The sequence below is a fragment of the Triticum aestivum genome, chromosome 1D (assembly GCF_018294505.1).
Source record: "Triticum aestivum cultivar Chinese Spring chromosome 1D, IWGSC CS RefSeq v2.1, whole genome shotgun sequence".
NCBI lineage: Eukaryota > Viridiplantae > Streptophyta > Magnoliopsida > Poales > Poaceae > Triticum > Triticum aestivum.
In genome coordinates this window covers 11,426,385-11,441,254 of record NC_057796.1, presented here as the reverse complement: position 1 = coordinate 11,441,254, position 14,870 = coordinate 11,426,385, and the positions used below count along the sequence as shown (strand labels likewise).

General features: G+C 46.2%; 1 long non-coding RNA gene across 1 annotated transcript; it reads left to right on the top strand.

Moving 5' to 3' along the window:
• Positions 1–12,269: 12,269 nt before the first annotated feature.
• On the top strand, positions 12,270–12,979 carry LOC123162853 (uncharacterized). The gene is made up of 2 exons (XR_006481504.1): positions 12,270–12,406; positions 12,497–12,979. It is a non-coding gene; the product is annotated as an uncharacterized lncRNA (long non-coding RNA).
• The last annotated feature ends 1,891 nt before the right edge of the window (positions 12,980–14,870 follow it).

Here is a 14,870-nt window from a genome sequence, read left to right as displayed (position 1 = left end):
GAGACAAACCCGGTCACGACGGAGTTCATGAGACTGCTGGTAATTTTAGTTTCTGATCAATTCGACTGCACACGTTAGTCATATTTGTATATGATCCTTGTGCCTTTTGCAGAGAGAGCAGCACAAGATTGCGGCCGAAAGCGACTCGCTGTCTGAGGCATTGGCGAGGCCCAAGTGGGTGTTGGAAATATGCCCTAGAGGCAATAATAAATGGTTATTATTATATTTCTTTGTTCATGATAATTGTCTATTGTTCATGCTATAATTGTATTATCCGGAAATCGTAATACATGTGTGAATACATAGACCACAACGTGTCCCTAGTAAGCCTCTAGTTGACTAGCTCGTTGATCAACAGATAGTCACGGTTTCCTGAGTATGGACATTGGATGTCATTGATAACGGGATCACATCATTAGGAGAATGATGTGATGGACAAGACCCAATCCTAAGCATAGCATAAAAGATCGTGTAGTTTCGTTTGCTAGAGCTTTTCCAATGTCAAGTATCTTTTCCTTAGACCATGAGATCGTGCAACTCCCGGATACCGCAGGAGTGCTTTGGGTGCACCAAACGTCACAACGTAACTCGGTGACTATAAAGGTACACTACGGGTATCTCTGGAAGTGTCTGTTGGGTTCGCACGGATCGAGACTGGGATTTGTCACTCCGTGTGACGGAGAGGTATCTCTGGGCCCACTCGGTAATGCATCATCATAATGAGCTCAATGTGACTAAGGCGTTACTCACGGGATCATGCATTGTGGTACGAGTAAAGAGACTTGCCGGTAACGAGGTTGAACAAGGTATTGGGATACCGACGATCGAATCTCGGGCAAGTAACATACCGATTGACAAAGGGAATTGCATACGGGATTGATTGAATCCTCGACATCGTGGTTCATCCGATGAGATCATCGTGGAACATGTGGGAGCGAACATGGGTATCCAGATCCCGCTGTTGGTTATTGACCGGAGAGGCGTCTCGGTCATGTCTGCATGTCTCCCGAACCCGTAGGGTCTACACACTTAAGGTTCGGTGACGCTAGGGTTGTATAGATATGTGTATGCGGAAACCCGAAAGTTGTTCGGAGTCCCGGATGAGATCCCGGACGTCACGAGGAGTTCCGGAATGGTCCGGAGGTGAAGAATTATATATAGGAAGTCAAGTTTCGGCCACCGGGAAAGTTTCGGGGGTTACCGGTATTGTACCGGGACCACGGGAAGGGTCCCGGGGGTCCACCGGATGGGGCCACCTGTACCGGAGGGGCCCTTGGGCCAAAGTGGGAAGGGAACCAGCCCCTAGTGGGCTGGGCGCCCCCCCATGGGCCTCCCCCCATGCGCCTAGGGTTAGAAACCCTAGGGTGGGGGGGCTTCCCACTTGCCTTGGGGGGCAAGGCACCCCCTTGGCCGCCGCCCCCCCACCCTAGATGGGGTTTGGCCGGCGCCCCCCCTCCCAGGGGCCTATATAAAGGGGGGAAGGGAGGGCAGTAGCATTACAGCCTTGGGCGCCTCCCTCCTCGCCTGCTACACCTCTCCCTCTCGCAGAAGCTCAGCGAAGCCCTGCCGAGACCCGCTACATCCACCACCACGCTGTCGTGCTGCTGGATCTCCATCAACCTCTCATTCCCCCTTGCTGGATCAAGAAGGAGGAGACGTCGCTGCACCGTACGTGTGTTGAACGCGGAGGTGCCGTCCGTTCGGCACTCGGTCATCGGTGATTTGAATCACGGCGAGTACGACTCCGTCATCCACGTTCATTGGAACGCTTCCGCTCGCGATCTACAAGGGTATGTAGATGCACTCCTTTCCCCTCGTTGCTAGTATGCTCCATAGATGGATCTTGGTGAGCGTAGGAAAATTTTAAAATTATGCTACGATTCCCAACAGTGGGACACTCCATTCAACCGGGCATTGAACATATTGAAACGACTCCCGGTGGATACTCGACCGTCGTATGGACGCGTGCACGGTGTCGGAGACGGCGCCACGTGGAAGAAGTGCTACCGTGAGACCACGGAGGAGAGAAAGGAAAGACAGAGGTTAACTGAAGAAAACATCGACAAGAAGGTTGAGATTGCCGTTGAGAATAAGTCATCTCAGACAGTCGCAAGAGCGGTAGCTGCCGCAAAACAGGTGGTTGCAGATATATGTACTTCCTTGGTTCCGGCCATTTTCACTTGGACCAGGCAAATCCAGAAAAAAAATGCAGAGGACTTTCCCCTTGCTGACTTCTTGGGGAGCAGCTCGACTAGCGTTGCACCAGCACCTGCTCCCGCACCGGCTCCGGCACCGGACGTGCTCGGCGGTGCTTCGTCTTTGGCAGAGCTCGACGCCCTCACGGTATCTGTCACACCGGCCCCCTTCAATAAATGTATAATCTCCCATTTTCGTTGCCTTTCGGATGTCTCACGTCGCAGAATTTTCTTTGCAGGCTGACGAAACCCCATGCACCATATTGTACACCATCAGCGACCAGAAGGTGGACGTGGGGAAGGCGACGATAATGGAGCCGAAGGAACCATTGTTCCAGAGCCGGCCGATCCCCCTGAACGTCTTCAAGGTTTCCGTGGCCAGTGTCAAACCGGGCCATGAGAATTTGCCTCCTCTGATACTAGTGCGGGATGACGACGAGACCCCGTGGCGGCTTGGTGATTGTTGCAATGGGTGGGTCCTGTTGTGGCCAAAGAGTCTGCTTCGTCTGGAGGTGGCCGGGAGCACACCCACGAGCACGCAGCCTCAGCAAGGTATGAACATCAACACCCCACCTACCCAATTAGCATCGGGTGTCGGGTTGGGTGATAGCGGATGGGGTAAGGAGGAAGCTCCATTAGTCGCTGATGACGTCGCCATGGATGAGGATGAGGATGACGATGGCACTCAACAGTATGTCTATACTGGCGCCTACTCAGGGTCTGAGCGTCATGAGTCGGTGCCTGAATTGCCGTCTCCAGAGGCTGAACAAATTATGGACGACCTTCTGGTAGTAAAGAAGTCTAGGAAGAGAGCGAGGAAAGGCAAAAAAGCTGATTCTATGATCCAGCCGCCTCAGCAGCCTCGGCTTCAGGACCGTATAGATATCCCCGATGCGGATAAATGGCATATCCCCGGTCAACCAATCCTACCTGCAAGAGCGCTAGGGGCCAAATTCGGCGATCTAAGGAGACTTCATGACAATGTGCTGCGGATAGAGAAAGGCCTCATCCCCTCGAAAGATCTAGGATACCCACTCTACGTGGTTAACGTTCCGCAGAAAATGGCGTACGTCGACTGCTTCCCCGCGGATAAGTTCTTCCTTCTATTCGATTACATATTCGACATGTTTCACATGAAGAAGCTGGATTTTACGTTTGTCCGCCTTTATGCCTTGCACATGAACTACATCATCGGGGTTGAGCTGATACCTCATATCTGTGTCGCTGACCCGTACTACATGCACGAGGGCTTCTTGGGAGTCTGCGCAAAGCACTGTGAATACGCGAGGGAATACATCGTCAGTTTCATACTCGCCAATAAGGACAAGGAGGCAATTCTCGTGCCTTATCATCCCGTGTAAGTCATCCGCGCGGCTATCCTTCCTTCGATTTCAATCATTCATTTGCACGGTGGAGGCTAATTAATTTGAGGTGTACTTATTTTGCGCAGCGGCGGGCGCCTCGTCCTCATCATCCTCTACCCCCGATACTCCCACGCTCTTTACTTGGACTCGTCGAAGAACATTCACAAAAAGGATTACACCCACATCAAGGATGTTCTCGACAGTGCTATGTTTTACTACCAAGCACGGGGTGGAGAGGTCAAGGACAAGAAGAGAAGGGGCGGCAGGCTCGCCTTCGGCCATAAGACCGACTTCTGCTGCATCCAGCAACCGAGTGATTCTCTTAATGATGGATTCTATGTCCCACACCACATGCTGGAGTACAGATGGGATCACCAGAACCTTCGCATGTCACCTAGATCCGGCGATGCCCATATTCTGCAATGGGCAAAGGACATAGGAGATATCGAGGATCATCGACTTCGAGCTGAGTTCTATAACATCCAGTGCGAACTTGCCCAAATCATCATGAAGGAGGTCGTCGGAAAAACAGGGATGTTCTACGGAGAAGGACAAATTTCGCGGGAAGACGTTCGAACATGGGTAGCCTCTCAGCGTCTCGACATGAAGCCTTTCACTAAGCTCGGGGACTATCTCCCTGACATTGATGGATGGCACGACATGTTGGAGTGATTGTCGATATATGACAATGTGTCCGTTTAGTCCATACTTTCTCTATGACAAAACTTTGAGTTATGCACGGCGAAACTTTATTTGTGATGTAATTAAACCGTCCTCCTCCTCGACTAGCGAAGATCACTCTAGTTAGGGCATTTTGGGTACGATGAACTTTGTTATTTATGCTTATGATATGATGTTTCTATTTTTGCCAAGTCTGTCTCTTTCTATTGCTCAACTATATATGTTGCATATCATCGACTCATGTGACGATGCAGGTGCATAGATTATCGATGGCGAAGAAGTGCTACGCCAGGAGTATATATACGATGAGTGGCCGGAGTGTCAGGCCCAGGTGTACCGGTTTCCAGTTTCCGAGCGACAGGTAGTAGTTAGTTTAGGTTCACGCTAATGCGAGAGAGGGATACGAACTCATGTACTGCATAGTTCCGCTCTCACTCAAAGTGATAGCTCTTCTCGCGTATATCATTGTTTAGATGGATGACGATGTATTTGCAAGTAATCGAGACTTGTATCGCTATTTTCGAGATGATGACGAGAGACCACTTTGTGTTGGATGATGATTATGATGATGACATGATTTGATGAGACTAGTTGTATGTATATGCTATAATTACATTTGTATGTGTATGATATGCTAAAGATTACTATATAAAGCCTATTCAAATACAAAACAAAAAACTAATAAAACTAGTAGTAGCGAGGGGAAAAAAGTTAGCAGTTGCGCCGCCTTACCAGTAGCGCCTCCCTGTAAAAAGCGCTGCCGATAATATCAGCAGCGCTCTTCTCTGAAGCGCGCTACAGCTATCCATGTATAGCAGTGGTGTGGGACGACAGGCGCTACTGCTATACGTTAGCTGTAGCGCCTTATCAGTAGCGCATCGTCCCGCGCTACTGATAGGCCTAAAACCCGCGCTGCTGCTAGGCTTTTCCCTAGTAGTGACAGGAGTGCCGCCACGCACGTGCTTGGAATCCGTGTCAGATGAGCGGGAATCTTCCTTGCTTAGGTTGGTCTCGGGGGCGTCCACTTCAACGCTGCTGATGGGGTGGCATGGCTCACAGCAGCATCCTTCATTGCCAGCAGAGTGGGCAATATTTCAGCAGTCCTGGCAGATACCGACTCGTCACTCCCCGATGTACGGATGCCTGTTGTTGTAGCCTGCACATCTGCAACCGGCGGAGATCGTCGGCCACTTGCGTTAGAGTTAGTGGGAACAGTTGACGGTGCAGCAGCAGTTTTGTCGACTAGCGCCTCATGAACATCTGAGTTGCCACCTGTTGACAACTTTGAATGAAGGCGTTCGAGTGGGTCCCTAATGATATGCTTGGCCGCGCGTGTAGTAGTCTTCTTCACCCTGCAAAAAGAAAAGCACATGAAAAGGTATTAAGAAATGAACAAAAAATATTTGCCATGGTAGAAATCTTAAAAAATGAAAATTAGGTGCAAAGCTGGTAGTTGCCATGTAGGTGGAATAAGAGTTGCCATGTGGCATAGTTAGCAGTTGCCATGCAAAACCAGCAAGAGTTGCCATGCTAGCCAATTTGAAGAATGAAAAAAATGTCTGATCTGCCAGGAATGCAATTTCAAAACTAGGTATGGGATGAGCACACAAGCTAATGGAAAGATGGTAGTTGCCATGTAGGTACAATAAGAGTTTCCATTTGGCCTAGATAGCAGTTGCCATGCAAAACCAAGCAGGAGTTGCCATGCCGTTAAAAAAGAAAGAGATCATTGGAAAAATAGCAGTTGCCATGTGGGACTAAAGACAGTAGCCCATGTGGCAAGCTGAACAGATGCATTGAAAAATCAAAAATATAGCACTATGGCAATGAAAGAACAGGGAAAACCTACTTCTTGACTGGCTTTCTCATGTCTGGCAACACGACAGGATCCCCGGTGTTGGACGTCATCATACGAGGAGATGACCTGGTGGAAGGGGTGTCACCAGCAATGGGGGCACCTTTGTTCAATCGAGCAGAAACACGGGTTGGCGTTGGTGCCTGTTTCTTCGTAACTGCTCGTCCACAAGTTGTCGCCTCACTGCACGTATAAGATAGTGGCAAAAAAAAGGTGCCAAGTGTTAGACAGGAAACTCATTGCCGTGCTTAGCAAAACAAATGCAAAAAAGGGTCAGTCTGTTCAAAAAAGATAGACAAAACAAAACACTAAAATAGAAGTCGAACCTCCTCCTAGCAGCTACAGGATCGGTCCTAGACCTCTTGCCAGGAGAACCCTGCCCAACATCCTCTGGAGCCCTCCCCCTCTTTGAGGGAAACACCCCCTCGCCTCTCGCAGTTGTATGTTCTTTGACTTTCTCCGGTGAGGGGACATCTGGTGCAGCCTTGCCCTTCTTACCACCTGCACGAACTTCAACATGTTTATCATCATCGGTGTCGTGCTGCACGTTCTCCATGTCATCGTCATCGTCCTTGTTGAGAGCAGCATCTCCATCTAGTTCATCTTGTGTGTTAGCAAGCTCTTGGGAGCTGTTGTAGTCGTACCGGCCACGGCAACCAGTTAGCCGATGTGTCCGTTCTGCAACAAATGTAGTGAACTGCCTCGCAACCGCGTCTCTGTCAGAGCCATTTAGGGACGTCCAACCCTCAACCAACTCCCCAAGCAAGCTGGTCATTCCGGATGCAATCTGCCCAATTAGATGCTCAACAGGTGCCCTCACCTGTGCACGAAACAAGAAGCAGCAATAACCAACCATATTAGAGTCACTTGCACAAGATCAAAAATAATCCAAAGCAACCATAGATATATATCCTTGATTACCTCAGTAGGGCAAGACGGAGCTGAGTGCACGTCCATCCACATTCCAAAGTTTTGAGGCCCCCCAAACACGCTGTAGTCTATAGCATGCTTGGCCATCAGCTGGAAATAACCAAAAAATAGCTAGGATGTAAGAGAGAAAATGATGAACACTAACTAACAGTTCATGTATTGCACATAAAACAAAAAAAAGAGGAAGAGACTAGAAGTTTCAGCACGGATGACAGAGTTGCCATCTGGAGTGAGACATGGATACCATGCGCAGACAGCCATGGCTAACAAGGTAGTCATCTCTTGTTAGCCACAGACGGTTGCCACATGAGGATTTTTCATATGTTATGCAGCAAAAAATTGTAAGAATGCCGTGTAGAGAAAGAAACCAGAACTAACCTGCAGTTTTCCATATTTGGTATCAGTTACCCTGTCTGCAGCAAGCACAGCCTTGACAGCATCGTAAGTCCACGCAGAAACAACAAACTTGTGTGTTGGCGGCGGGCCTCCTGTCCCAGTGAAGTCCACGGTAGACAGATCAAGATAGTCGACGTACATGAGCTGATGTACAACAATTTTAAAAGGAAAAAATATCAGTTGCCATCATAGTATTTTACAAAAACAAGCTAATGTATGTTCCTACAATCATCAAGTTGAAGTGCATGAAAAGAAAAGAAGAAGTTGCCATCTGTCTATACTAGTTGCCATCATGGTATGATGGCAGTTGCCATCTTGTCATGATGGCAGGTGCCATCTTGTTATGATCAGGGTTGCCATGCATAAATAAAGGTGTTAAAGAGTGTTCACAAAAAGGACTGGTAAAAAAATACCATTAAATGCAGTCGACAACCCTTCTGGTACATCTTGTTTGAGAATGCATCATGCAGGAAGTCGGCGATGAACTTACACCATTTCATGTTCTTCACATCTTTCAGTTTCGCCTGCACGGCACAATTTTCAGGATAACAAGTTGCCGCATCAGAAATCAAATGGAAAAACATAAAAAAAAACTGGCAGTGACTAGCTTACACATGACATCGGAGCCAAAAGATTGAAGGACATAATGGAGTATAGATAGATCATTCACCAGGATGGGGAAGCATTTGTTGCTTGGGCGAAGAGAAGTGGTCGGCGCGAAAACAGCTGAGATGAGGTACATGAGTAGCTTCATCTTAAAAACCTCGCCATGGGTTGTCATGACCTGCAGCGAATCTGCCAGGAAAGTCGTGTTCGGCATGGATTCCAACCCAGGAAACAAACGGGGGAACAACATTTCCTCGATCTTATTATTGACCTCGTACGGGAGTTTGATTTCTCCATGGGGCACACCCAAAGTGCAGAACACAGATTCCTCGTCCAACGGCAGTCTTCCACGTCCCGGAATCACAAATTCCCTGGAGGCGGGGTCGTAAATCTCACCAAGCCAGTCGCATACAGGGTTCACTAGATTCTTGCACCGGATATCCATCAGAGTCTGCATACCCATCTCAGCAGCAGCTCCCTTCTGATCGTCGGTAAATCTGTCGGTCAATGAAGTCAGGCGTTCCTGCGAGGCCCTATTGCGAGTACGTTTCTTCTTCTGCAAAACAGACAAATGATCATTTGTTGTCATGTTTTCACTGTCATGAAAATTTAGTTCATAACAGACGATTGCAAGCTCGATGTGGCATCCAAAAACATATGCAGGGGGAAGGAGACAGTTACCTCATCGCCGTCTTTTCTCCGTCCAGTTGCCCGATTCTGCTACGGTGCATCCATGAAATCATCATCATCGTTTTGATGATCGCCGCGAGCCATTCTGCTGAGGTAAGAACAAACCAAATTGTCAGGGTGGAAATGAAATGTAGGAAGTAAGCAGTTGCCACCTAACAGAATGTGCTTGCCACATGGTCTCAATTGAAATGGCAAATAGTGAAGGCAAATATCACATGAACACACACGCACCCCTATGATTGTCGAAAACATAAATGTGGCAATTAAACACACTGGCTTCATTTAAAAAATGTACAGATCGTAATGCACTTAAAAAAATGTTGAAGTTGCCATGTTAGCACAAGATATTACGAAAGAAAGGCACAAATCTTCCACTGCACAAACATAAAATGTGGCAGCTCACACCCTGTCCTCATACAAAAATGAGTTGCCATGTGTTCAAAGGCAAATGTGCTAGGTTGAAATTGCCATGTTAAAATGCAACACAAAAATCAAAAAAGCGTTGAAAAACATCTACTGAACAACCTGAAATTGCAATGCACACACTGACCACATATTAAAAATGAGTTGCCATTTAGTACGGCCAAATATGTTCAGATATCACAAGTCAGCGTGGCAAAACACGAAACTGGGTCTGCAGTACAATGAATTTGCCACATTATCCTGCCTACAACATGGCAACAGCCATGCTGTGTTCACAGAAATACTTGCCACATGGAAAGCATATATATGGCAACTGGCACAGTTGATGTGGAAATTAGTTGCCATCCAGTGCACATAGTTGCTGAAACTAACATGACAACCTAGTTACTATACTTTGCCATGCCACATTATCCTGTCAGTTGCCACAAGTCAGCGTGGCAAAACACAAATTTGGGTCTGTAGTACAGTGAATTTGCCACATTATCCTGCCTACAACATGGCAACAGCCATGCTGTGTTCACAGAAATACTTGCCACATGGAAAGCATATATATGACAACTGACACAGTTGATGTGGAAATTAGTTGCCATCCAATGCACATAGTTGCTGAAACTGACATGACAACCTAGTTACTATACTTTGCCATGCCACATTATCATGTCAGTTGCCACAAGTCAGCGTGGCAAGACACAAATTTGGGTTGTAGTACAGTGAATTTGCCACATTATCCTACCTACAACATGGCAACAGTCATAGTGTGTTCACAGAAATACTTGCTACATGGAAAGCATATATGTGGCAACTGACACAGTTGATGTGGAAATTAGTTGCCATCCAGTGCACATAGTTGCTGAAACAGAAATGACTACCTATTTACTACACTTTACCATGCCTACAGCGTGGCAACAGCCGTAGCATGTGCACGAAATTAGTTGCCACATGGAAAACATATTTGTGGCAACTATCACAACCAATCAGGAAATTAGTTGCCATACAGTGCAGATAGTTACTCAAACTACCATGTTTGCATTCATACTGCACTTTGAAAAACAACTACCTAGATCTAGGGTTCAATGGAACCTATCATAACTTGAAATTCATCACCAAAATTCTCCGTGCACTGATCGCAAATAGCATTTCGAAGCAATGCGCAACTATCGGACAGAAAAACGACAGCCCAATCCCAAGGCACAACCAGGATGTTGCTCCGGACAGGCCGAACCACACCGGCGTGACCGCCACCGCGGCGGCGACGAAACTGCTCAATGCCACCGAAAACGGCAAGCACAAGACTCCGCCGCCCGGCGGGAACGCCGGCGCATCGCGAACCCGCCTGAATCTCGATGAATCTCGAGCGAAGCATCGACCACGGAGGGGAAGGGAGAAATGCAGGCAAGGATTTTGAGCGTGGGAGGGAGCATTACCTTCAATCTGCAGGCGCTCCGGCGAAGACACTCCGGTCCGGCGAGTCCCACCGACGGCCGCGAATGCCGTCAACTCTTCCGCCTCTGCCGTCGCCTTCTCCTCTCGCCTTCTCCTCCAATCGACCGAACTGCGGGGTGGGTTTTGCAAGTAACTGCCTTCTCCTCCAATCGACCGAACTGCGGGGTGGGTTGTGTGAGTAACTGAGGGGAGGAGTAAATGGAACCGTGAGGGGAGGGGGCGAAGTTCGCGACGTGTTTGACGGCAACCACGGTCGGGCGTGGCGTGCGGGCGGAGAGCAGTTCCACTGCATGCCCCCGAGTGGCAACCGCTGACCGCGGGGAGGCAACCGGCGTGTGGGCGAACTATGTCACACACCACACACACGCCCTGTCCTACGTGGCACACAAAATCAGTCAAAACGTGCCAAGATCGTGCAGATACTGCTGGACGACGATGGAGGCGTGTGGTTGAGATGGCTAACGCCCACACGTGTGGGCGTTAACATTTCCGTTTAACTAAGGCCAGAGCCCATTATGCGTAAAGGTGCAGTCTGGTAATGGCCAGAACAGAACCACAGTTTGGCAAAAAAGAGCAAGAACATCTTTGATTTTCGCCCATGGAAGGAGGATTTATTTTAGGAAATCCAAAAAGCAATTAAATGTTCAAAGAAATAACAAATTAATTCGAAAAGGCATTCCATACAAACACTAAAAAACATATGGAAAATTTCCAAGTGCATATTTAAATGGAACAACTAAACAAGAACAACACAAGTTCAATTTTTTTTGCGGGGAGCACACATTCAAATTCGCTAGAGCACGTCGTAGATTTGGTAACTTAACCGCCTATACAATATAAATGTTTGAATTCCAAAAGCAAAATTTAAATATGTTTTTACATAAATTTCTGATACAAACTACAAATTTACATAAATACTATTTTTTTTCAAATCTAGAGTCCTTATGAAGATACAAGTAGCTTAAATTTTAATTATACTTAAACTAGCTAGATATTAATTTAATGGCTTGATAATATAGAAAATGATTTCAAAAAATTGTGTAACTATGCGATTAACATTATAATGTAGTATGTTCCATGTTGAAACAAATTGAAGTACTGTAGATATGTCCCATAAAAAAAGTATTGTACATAATTATTTTTGGAAGCTAGTATACACGGTACCTCCACTTGATGTTTCAAACATAAAAAATATAAATTATTACATATGAAGATAGAGATGAAGATATTTTGGTGCACACTAATGTGAAAGGAAGTTGTAGTGCAAACTTGAAGGGAAAGAAATAAAAAAATAGGTTTGTGGAGTGTAAGTTATTTTTTTGGTGGAGTACAAACTTCTTAGCTTGCCTTGAATGTTATTATGCAGAGCCTTAACAATAAATTTGATTCTTTATGCTAAGAAAAGTTCTTTATCTGTCTGGTTGAGTTGTATGCAGTGTCGTGTTCTCCTACAAAAATAGGCCGGGCATGTGATGATTCTTGTTTTGTTTGCAGTCTACGTGTAATCCAGGACCAAGATATGACAACCTTCCATAATGTTCCGTGCAAGATTTCATTCACCCTTTTCTGCTCGAGGTAGATAAGCATCACTTTATCTGATGATGTGTAGGCACGTAATACTCTAAATAAAGCCAAATGGGATATCTTCGTTCAAGCTACCACCATCCATGTGAAGTTAGCAAGGAGTACACCATTAGCTTACTTTGTGTGCAGAACTACACATTATAAGGAGTCGAGCCTGATTGCCTATAAATACACATTAAGGTGAGGACATGACAGTTCAACATCTCACAGTCGCACAGGCGATTTAATCAGTCTCACAGGTTAGTATGTGCATATTTGATCTTCTCTGTTATTATAGTTTTCTGCAAGTTATTTTCTGTGACAATTTCAGTTATTTTTTTTTATCAAAGGAAGCAAGCGTCACAAGGATGAGTTCTGTGGTGAAGAAGCCGGAGGGAGGGAACACCGATACTGGTGACCATCACAACCAGAAGACGGAGTGGCCAGAGTTGGTAGGGAAGTCGGTGGAGGAGGCCAAGAAGGTGATTTTGCAAGACAAGTCAGAGGCATAGATCGTAGTTCTGCCGGTGGGGACAGTTGTGACCATGGAATATCGAATCGACCGTGTCCGCCTCTTTGTTGACAGTCTCGACAAAATTGCGCAGGTCCCCAGGGTCGGCTAGCAAGCTTAAGAGCTAGCCTGCTCCTGGCATATATGTATTGTAGCTTTCTAATCTCTTCTTGGATATAGCAAGATTGAGATATATAGATCATATACAATAAGAGTTGATGCATGGTAAGTGAATGGATAATAGAATAAGTCAGAGAGCGCGTAATATGATTATGGTTTGTATGTAAGTGTGCTTGGTGTCATATATCTGTTCACATATGGATACCATATACTCCATCCGTTCTAAATATTAGTCCTTTAGAGATTTCAATAAGGACTACATGGGATGTATATAGGCATATTTTAGAGTGTAGTTTCACTCATTTTGCTTCGTATGTAGTTCCTTATTGGAATCTCTAAAAGGACTTATATTTAGGAACGGAGGGAGTATTTGAGAATGTAGAATTGAAATAGCTTTGTGGAAAACCAGAATGTGGAACTTGAAAAACACGGTTATGAAAGATAACAGTCAAAACCATAAAAGTAGGAGAGCCACCTAGTAAAATGAGAGCTTATGCAAGGGCAAACAAGCAACGATGTTGGTATCCTAGTACTCCCCACCTTTTGCCAGGACCCGCGTCCCCAAAGAGAAAAACAACTACCCAAGAAGTTGGCCTCCACCACCAAGCACATCCATCGACCATGGGTAGGGTGTGAGCTCTTTGGTGACTATTCCATGAAGAAAATGACAACTATGGATGCCACTATCACCGGAAACACCTTGGTCTCAAGTATTTCGCTTAGAGAATTGCACATCACCGCCTCAATGAGCCCATGGGAAGGTCTGACCTATCTTACCATTGGTGTGTCCCCTCATATCCAGATGACCATTATCCGACAAAGAAAATCAAACAAACTATTTTGATGATGCTTTCAAGGAGGACAAGACGCCCCACAAGCACCGTCAATGGTGGCGTAGACACTTGTCGACTCATAGCTTTGGCTCAAAGTGCTGCTTCATCTGCCCAATGAACCCCGGGGAGGAGGCCTAACACGAACTTGTGCCATATCTGATATCAGTAACACCTGACGACACATGATTTGTGACAACGGTCTCAATTACAACACAATCTCTTATCTAACCGTTGTCAATGTTAGGAGATATATTCCATGTCAATCACGTCTAAACCTGCACCACTCACTATCTCCTATGTTATTATCTTTCGGTCCATGAAGCTTAGACAATATGCATCATACTCTGACATTTCTTGCTTATGGATCCAATCCTTGTGTCAAATATGTTAGAATAATCTGAGGCACATCATCGATCGTTCGAGGACCAAACAATCACACGAGGCATGACACTGAGATCGTTAATGAGGCTCACGAACATGGCTACATCAGGGGCATGACTACCGGCACTCATCCTGTGACACCACCACAATACCACACTCTGGTCGCCCGGGCGCCGGCACACGCCACCAACTCTCCCAACTTTTTTATGCTATTATGTTGGCATAGGTTACATCGTGTATCTACCCTCTCATTATATAATAGGCTTAGGATACAAGAGTCCTACTAGGACAGTACACCATATCATATCTACAAACTATACGACTCCAAGTCCAAGTGTAACCTACCTTGTACAAAATATTCGATAAAACTCTAACAAACTCTACCCTTGCGAATATTGTTCATCACCTTAGATTCATCCATGCGTCAAACCCCCATGTACATTGGACTTCAGTTAAGCCATGAGCACCGCTGCTACTCCCAAACTCCATGTGGCTCCACCTGCAACTGTAGTTCCCTCTTTCTTCTTCACGGTCAACACTCAAGGACAATTAAGTTACTATTTACTCTAGTTTGCGCTCCAAACTTCCAGAGTATCCATTCAATGCCATCACACACCTTCCATAGTGTCACCTTATTTGACAACACCGTTGTATATTCACGATGGTAGCTTCTTCACTGATCTGTGTCAAAGTGAACAACTCACATATTGGACGTGACATATATGAGTTAGATGAACTCAATATCCTAGCTATCCTTGACCGCCTGTGTAAAACTTGAAAGAATAACCGTCACCCTGTGTCGCCCCAAGTCAAATTCACAGTTGTCTTGCCCTTTTCTGAATGAGCTCTTTTACGGTACCCTGGTACTCCAAAATAGAA